The sequence below is a fragment of the Peromyscus californicus genome, unplaced genomic scaffold (assembly GCF_007827085.1).
Source record: "Peromyscus californicus insignis strain IS unplaced genomic scaffold, ASM782708v3 Scaffold_3__1_contigs__length_106647218, whole genome shotgun sequence".
Classification (NCBI taxonomy): domain Eukaryota; kingdom Metazoa; phylum Chordata; class Mammalia; order Rodentia; family Cricetidae; genus Peromyscus; species Peromyscus californicus.
Genome location: NW_026294551.1, coordinates 46,301,025 through 46,309,100, shown reverse-complemented (window position 1 = coordinate 46,309,100; position 8,076 = coordinate 46,301,025). Strand labels below are relative to the sequence as shown.

The window sequence follows — 8,076 nt, the reverse complement described above, 5'->3', positions numbered from 1 at the left end:
CCAAGTTGGCCTTGAACTCACAGAGATCTGCCTGCCTCTGCCTCCCCAGTACTGGAATCACCCCTGGCCCCAGTGTCCAAGGGCTTCTAGTTTGTCCACATCATCACCAGACCTTATCATTTATTTCCTTTGGTAGTGGCCATCCTAGTGAGTATGAGTTGTAAGCCCATGGTTTTATGTCCTGTCTCTTATCCCCATTGACAGGCAGGCTATTAAGGGACTGTGCATGGACCCTGTCACAAGTTCCACCAATGAAAGGCACCGGAGTATTAACAAGATCTAAGGCAATGGGAGAAATACCATGTGTGTGGCTAGTCAGTGGCCAAACTGCAGAGCTGGTGCTCCAGTTGATTTGTAGAAGCAGGCAGACCCAAACCAGAATCCAGCAGGTTTTCTAGGGACCTATGATGTTCTGAAATGTAGATAAAATTGCAAAGGATCAAGAAGTAGCCCAGACAGTCCTGGGCAAGATGAACATATCTGTAAGATTTATGCACCTACATGTCAAGGTACATCATACCATTTTAGTAATTATGATAATGTGGTAGTGGCTCAGGAGTAGAAAAATAGACCAGTGAGAAGGATGGGAACATCTAGGAGGAGACGGATATACAGTTACTGGATTCCCAGCACAGTGGTTGGTCCAGTGCAGTGAGGGCAGGAAGGCTCTCCATAGGAAAGGGAGTCTTGTCTCCTGCCTCACATCATCGACAGGAATCAACTGCAGAAAAATAAGAGCCTTAAACATGAAAAACACAACAGTATGGCTCCTGGAAGAAACCACTGGAGCATGTCAGAACTGGAATGTTCACTCATTGGTGGTTGAAATGGAGACTGGGACGGCCATTTAAAAAGACCTGTCAAAGCCGGGCGGTGGTGGCTCACGCCTTTAATCCTAGCACTGGCAGAGCCAGGCGGATCTCTGTGAGTTCGAGGCCAGCCTGGGCTACCAAGTGAGTTCCAGGAAAGGCGCAAAGCTACACAGAGAAACCCTGTCTCGAAAAAAACCAAAAAAAAAAAAAAAAAGACCTGTCAATAGTATAGCCTGAGACTGAATATTCACATAACCCCTTCTCTAGAATGTTCAGAGCAGCATGGCTTACAGCAGTTCCGATTTGAGAGTAAAAGGCAGCCTAAGCGCCACATGGTGGCTTACACCTTAAAGTCAGCACTTGGGAGGAAGAGGCGGGAGGACTGCTACAAATTAGAGGCCAGCCTTGGCTACATAGTAATACCCTGTCATACATGCACACACACACACACACACACACACACACACACACACACACACACACACACACACACACCCAACAAACAAACTAAAAAACCCAAACCAACAATCAACTAACTAACCAAAGAAACAACTGACCAACCTAGCAATAATGTCCCCAAACTCCTGATCCTCCTGCCTCTATTTCCCGAGTGCTCAGATTACAGGCAAATGTGGTACTGGGGCTTGAACACAGAGCTTCAGGTATGCGAGACACTTCATCAACTATCTGTATGTCTTTTATTTTTATTTAATTATTTTTGTGACAAGCTTTACTATGTAGCCCAGGCTAGCCTTTAACTTCAACTTCCCAAATGCTGGAGGCTTTGAGTTTAAAAGGAGCCTATTCCTTTAAATAGTTACTGTAACAATGACCACTTGTCTGACTGATTAACCAATTAATTAATCAACACAGTCTTGTATTCAATGGTAGCCCAGGTTAGCCTTGAACTCAAGACAAGCCTCCTGCCTCTGCACCCCCAGGTGCTGGAATTACAAGTCTGCATCATTACACCTGGCTTTCTGGCCTGCTTTAAAAGGGGCCTTGCTCATCTTCTCATTTGGAGGTCCTCCTCCTTGGCCTTTGTCAGTATATCCTCAAGTTCAAAAAATAGCTAAGCGTTCATTAGGAAACTGCAGAGTGCCCCTCAGTCCAATTCATGAAACAGACAGAGTGAAAGGAAGAGGCTGTGCACTTAGCAGCGGAGGAGTGCACAGAATGATTTGTTTTCGGGATTTTTAAATGGAAAAGTCAGTGCGGCTCATTTATTTATAATGGGCTAAAACTTGGCAGCCATAGTTTAAAAGAGTGCGTGGGGTGGGGGTGGGGGTGTAGACTTGAAAAATTCATCAGGCTCGGCCATCTGCAGAAGGAAACAGAGCAGCTTTTGCAAAACACGATGCAGATGAAGACTTAATGGCTCGGAAAGTTGTGGGCATCAAGTTCTGTGAAGACACAGGCCACAGGCCACAGTGTGGGGCCGGGCTCCTCAGTGGCAGGGAGCTCCCTGCTGTGTGAGCATGTCCTGCTGTGATGCTGGGCACTGAGGAGAGGGAGGGAAGGGGGAGAGAGAAGCCGGGGGGGGGGGGGGGGGGGGTATTTTTTATGATACGATTCAATTTTGTAAAAGGGCTGGAGAGATGGCTTCGTGGTTAAGGGCACTGGATGCTCTTCCGGAGGAATCAGTTCAATTCCCAGCACTCCCATGGCAGCTCACATGCATCTGTAACCCCAGTTCCAGGGAATCCAGCACCCCTCTTCTGGCTTCTTTGGGTGCTATGATGTACAGACATACTTGCAGGCAATCCACCCACCCATACAACAAAATAAAATTTAAAAATATTGGGAAATACATCTTTTTTTCCCCCCTTTTCTACTCAGTCCATGTATTCTGTCATGAATAAACACTACTTTTTTGTTGGAAAAATGTAATCTGGTCCACAAGAGCTTGCCATTTTCAACAGATTACAGGGAGCTTTGGGCTCCATGAGGGCCTGTCTCAAGGAAAATAAAAAGGACTCAGTCTAGGAGATGAATTTTAATTTATGTGAAAATTTTATGAACTAGTTAATTAATGGATTGGATCAAAGAGCAGGGCCAGAAAAGAGTCCCTGTGAATTCTCCTTTGCTTTCTTGGATGAGGTCCTTGCCTATTCAAGGTCTCCTACACCTTCCCAGATCTGTCACCTCTGTAAACCTGTATCATGCCCCAGGCAGGAAGCAGAGGGGCAACAACCCAACATGTTTTATTTTATTATTATTTTTTTAAGTCGAAGCAAACTGGGTCTCTGAGATTTCGGAGGTCATCTTCAGCAGGGACAGGTCAGGACATCACAGGAACATCATTCCTTCAGTACAAATACTAGGTCCTGCTTAGAGGAATCCTAGCTCAGACATCTGCCAACTGGGCAGCACCATAAATGATTGAAAACAATCGGATGCAAGATGTTCACGGTTCCATTAATGGCTCAGCGCTCCAATTTCCTACCAGTGAGGAGTTTCTGAAGCGCTCTTGGCTAAGCAGGCAACCTCTATACATCCATTAGGAGACATGCCTTCAATACTGATGTTTTCAAAGCAGCCTATTTCTTTTTATAAAAATGTAATTTAGGAGGCTGGGGGGGAGAGGGAGAGAGGGAGGGAGGGAGGGAGGGAGGGGAGAGAGAGAGAGAGAGAGAGAGAGAGAGAGAGAGAGAGAGAGAGCTCAGTGGTTAAGAGCACTTATTACTTTTGCACTGGACCAGAATTTGGTTCCCGTTACCCAGATGGTTGTCCACAGCCCTCTGTAACTCCAGTTCCAGGGATATGATGCCCTCTTCCTGCATTTTCAGGCACTGCACAAACATGGTGCACAGACATACATGCAGGCAAGATACTCGTACATACAAAATTTAAAAAAAATTAAAGTTAAAATGTATCTAATTTAGATTATTAAAAAAATACTATCTGTGTTGTATATAGAATCAAATCCTTCCTGTCTGTCTGTGACTTCCAGCCTGTCATTCTTTCCCCCAGGTCACTTTGAAAACCATTTTCTCGAATATCTTTCTCAATAGTCTACATATAAAACAATCGGTGAAAACGAGTAAAATATTTGAACAGTCAAGCAGGCTGTGATGGTGCACACCTTTAATCCCAACACTCAGGAGGAAGAGGCAGGCTGATCTCTGTGAGTTCAAGGCCAGACTGATATAATGTACTTGTGCTGTGGGATGGTCTGTGTATGTCAAATTGCTCTGATTGGTCAATAAATAAAACACTGATTGGCCAGTGGCCAGCCAGGAAGTATAGGCGGGACTAACAGAGAGGAGAACTGAGATAACAGGAAGGCAGAGGGAGACACTGCCAGCTGCCGCCATGACAAGCAGCATGTGAAGATGCCGGTAAGCCACGAGCCATGTGGCAAGGTATAGATTTATAGAAATGGATTAATTTAAGATATAAGAACAGTTAGCAAGAAGCCTGCCACAGCCATACAGTTTGTAAGCAATATAAGTCTCTGTGTTTACTTGGTTGGGTCTGAGCAGCTGTGGGACTGGCCGGTGACAGAGATTTGTCCTGACTGTGAGCCAGGAAGGAAAACTCTAGCTACATACTTGAACAGTTATTTTTATCAAAAACAGATATGTAGGTGATAAGTAAACTCATAAAAACAAAAACCCAACATCCACAGCAAACAGAAATTCAAACAAAGGCACAATGGGCTGTCATCACACATCTTACATAAGGTCTCAAACTTGAGATTAGACTAAACACTGGTGAGGATGGGGGTGAACTGGGGCTCCCCGTGTGACATGGCACAAGCTGAAGAACAGCTTAGCATTTCTTAAATACTCAGGCATACATTTGCCACTGTTGTATTTAAAAACGGTGGGCAGTGGCCTTGGCAGGCGGGCGGGAGCCAAAGGGCAAGGCAGAAAGTCACTCACACCATGCAGACAGCACTCACAGAGGATTTTATTAAGGGAAGGGAAGGGAAGGGATGCAGAGTGCACCTCTGGAGATAAAGGCTGAGGAGAGAGGAGGAATGAGAGAGGAAGAGGGAAGAGAAGAGATGGAAAGGGGGAAGAGAGAAGGTGCAGGAGCAGCCTCATGGGAAGAGAAAGGAAGAGAGAGAGAGAAAGGTGGGCAGAGCCCACCTCTTAAAGCAGGCTTAGAATATGTACAAATGGGCTATGCAAATGGGGCTATGTAGGAGGACATTGTCAGGACCCTGAGCGGGCCAAGGTACTGCCTGCCTACTGGCTAGGTTCCCAAAGGGTTGGCCAGGTAACATCTAAATGCTAATATTTCCCCTTTTGTTTATTATTAAAAGGTGAGGAGTTAGAATCGGGTAGCACGTGAGGTGGGAATGGGGAGCTGAGTTCTTGAGACTGCTTCCTGCTGACTTGGGACGAAGTGGGAAGAGGGAAGTTGGGAGTTAGGGTCATGCACAGAGGGAGGTGTGAGTGAAGAAGCACTCAGTTAGCTGTCATCATGGAGAACTCAGGCATCTGTTCCTTGAGGGAACTGAGAAGGCAGGCTGCTAGGAGAAAAAATAGATTGTTATCATGGGCCCATGAGCTGGGCTAGCCATGGGAAGAGTGATAACTGTCGGAGAGAATGAAATGGAGATGTGCCCTGGTTGTACAGAAGAGGCAAGGGTGAATGAGCCAGACGAAAGAGTTGATATGCTCTTGAGTCTGGAGTGGTGGTACCAGCAGTGAAGTCCCAGGAGCTTGGAGGGATGGCACACCAAATCGAGGGGTGATGTGTTCCGGGGGTACAGGAGCCGTCACATTTGCTGTTTTTCTGGAGATGGGAAGTGCTTCTTTCCATCCTGTAAAAGTGTTAGTAAGTTAGGAGATAACAGAGTTTTTATAAGTGGGCATGTAGGTGAAGTTAGGTTCCTGCCAGTACTCACCTGGTTAGTGTCTTCAGAGCTGGTACAGGGGCTGGCATATCTGCAGGACCCCTTGTGGGTTGGCCTTGGCATGAGTATGGCAGGAGGGGCGGACCTGTGCCGGAACCTGCAGGTGTCTAAAACAACTGCAACAGATTTATATCTTGGTGTCATAGCAAAGGGCTAGAAACTTAAGGACTCCTGAAAATAGTTTGTAGTCAGTACTCTATCAGTTTATCAGAACTGCATTTATCAATGCTAAAACTTTGAACCTCTGAAGTTACATTGGAAACCAGTTTATCCTGTACCATGAAGTCTGTGAATGAGGCACATCTGTCTGTACTTTTAACAGGAAACTTACTAATGAGCTACCAAGGTGCTTGTAGCCTTGGGGTTGGAGGGGCGGGGGGAGAGCTCTAAAACTGGCAAATCTATTAATACCCTGGTCATCAAACACCATCAGATCTGAGAAGGACAAGTAAATGAGCAGGAGTGAGACAGCTTTCCAGCTACCTAGGCACTCCCAAGTCTCTACATGGTTGTTGGGGGGTAGGGGCCATAAGTCCCAGTTTAGCTGCTAAGCACAGAAGATCTGACAGATTTTTTTTTTGGAGTAGGCATTTGGGGAGACTGACCCACCTTGACTTTGCCGCATGTTATCCAGTCCTGGCAGGATCTAGGTAGCGGCTGGGGTGAAAGGTAGTGTTTTGCTCGGTGGCTGGCGTTGCCACATCCAAAGCAAGCCTCCAGGTGACAGCTCTTCCGTGGCCATCCATCTTCTTGGAGGAGATACAGGATTCTGCCAGGAGCTGGCATGTCTCTCTATCATAAAAAGCTTTCATATTAAATGCCATATTCTCAGATCTCTAAAGGTATTTGAGGATCAGGGGAACAAAATCTTTTAGGTATATCTAAATTAGACAAATGTTTGTGCTTAACTTTGAGAGCATATATAAGGTAAATCTGAACATACAATTTTCCCAATTAGTTACAGCTTACTAATGTTAGTAAAAGAAGGAGAGAGACTAGGTATCATCAAATAGGAATATCTCAGTCTCTGGCGTTTAGCTGTGGTCCTAAGATATATAAGGCAAAACCAAGTTTCAACAATGCAAACAATTTAGTTTCAATATCAACGGGCTTATTCTTAGGTTACACAATCTGGCTGCCAGCAAGAGTCATCCCTGTACATGAACACAGAGGTGCAGCTTTAATATCTCAGTAAACCAGCATTCTTTTAAATTCTATCTTTTACAAACCTTGTTTTTAGGACAGGACAGGAATTATCACATAGAAATCTATTTAATCCAAAATAATTCGAAGACCTGATGTCTCCTGGTGGACCCATCACCCTTACTAAAGATGGTGGTGAGGTGATGACTCTCCTTTTAACCTTAGTCAAGATGGTGACTGCCCACCTGGTCACCTCACCATGGCAGAGCAGACCATGTGGTGTTTTCCAGAGCAGTTTAAATCTGGAATTACAAGGTTTTTTTTTTTTAGGTCTTAAACCATACCAAATTTCTTAGCTTTTTTTTTTCTCTCCATAATGAGGTAGAACAGCATAAATAACTTTCTCTGTCATCATAAAATCTGAACCCAAGCGGCTAGAGAGCATAGCCAAGCTGTTAGCAAGACACACGGAACACGTAATTAAAAAACAAGCCAAGCATACTGTAGCCCCACTGACGCATTCCAACAGAAAAACAAACAAAAAGTTTTCAAAGGAAACAGTGTTAGCTGACCAACTTAAAATCCTAAAATACGAGTTTCCAGTATAAAGCAGCATGTAAGAGTCCATAAGAATGAAAGACGTTTCCTGGCCAAGGTGACGGAGGCAGTGGCGCTGGACACCGCTCTTACCGGGCCAGCCCACTGCTGGGCATTGTCAGTTCAGGGGCAAGCGGAGGCGCCTCGTGCACCAGAGTGCAGAGAAGGTGCTGTAGAGAAAACTGGGAAACAGAGCAGTAGCACAGCCGGGCGGGAAAGAGGGGACCCCATCCCTCCCGGGCTGTGGCATGGCAGTGGCAGCGGCGGCGGCGGCAGGAGGGAGCAAACAGAGACAGTACAAACAGAACGAGACATGTTGAGCGGAAGCATGAGAAGCCAGCAGGTGCAGAAGCAGGGAGCAGGACATAAGAGCAGCATCTAGCAGGCCAGAGCCCAAGACCCATGGCTTGGGAGAGGAGAGCGAACAGGACAGACAAGCAGACCTTTGGAGGAATCGTTCCTCAGTCTGTTGTTGAGATCACAGGAGGGAGGAGTAGGCATTGTTGTCTTGTCCAGGGAAGGAATTTTATCATTTCTTTACACACTGTGCTAGACACTAGGGGGTTAGGGATGCTCTTCAATAGCCTTGACAGGTCATTCAGTGTTCAGAAAGCCAAGACAGGCTGCTACATGCAGGGTGCCAAAGACGACAGA

General features: G+C 45.9%; 1 long non-coding RNA gene across 1 annotated transcript; it reads right to left on the bottom strand.

Annotated features, from left to right (window-relative positions):
* Positions 1-4,707: 4,707 nt before the first annotated feature.
* Positions 4,708-7,122, bottom strand: LOC128122108 (uncharacterized). The gene is made up of 2 exons (XR_008222336.1): positions 5,674-7,122; positions 4,708-5,589 (listed from the first exon to the last, which is right to left on the bottom strand). It is a non-coding gene; the product is annotated as an uncharacterized LOC128122108 (long non-coding RNA).
* Between the last annotated feature and the right edge of the window lie 954 nt (positions 7,123-8,076).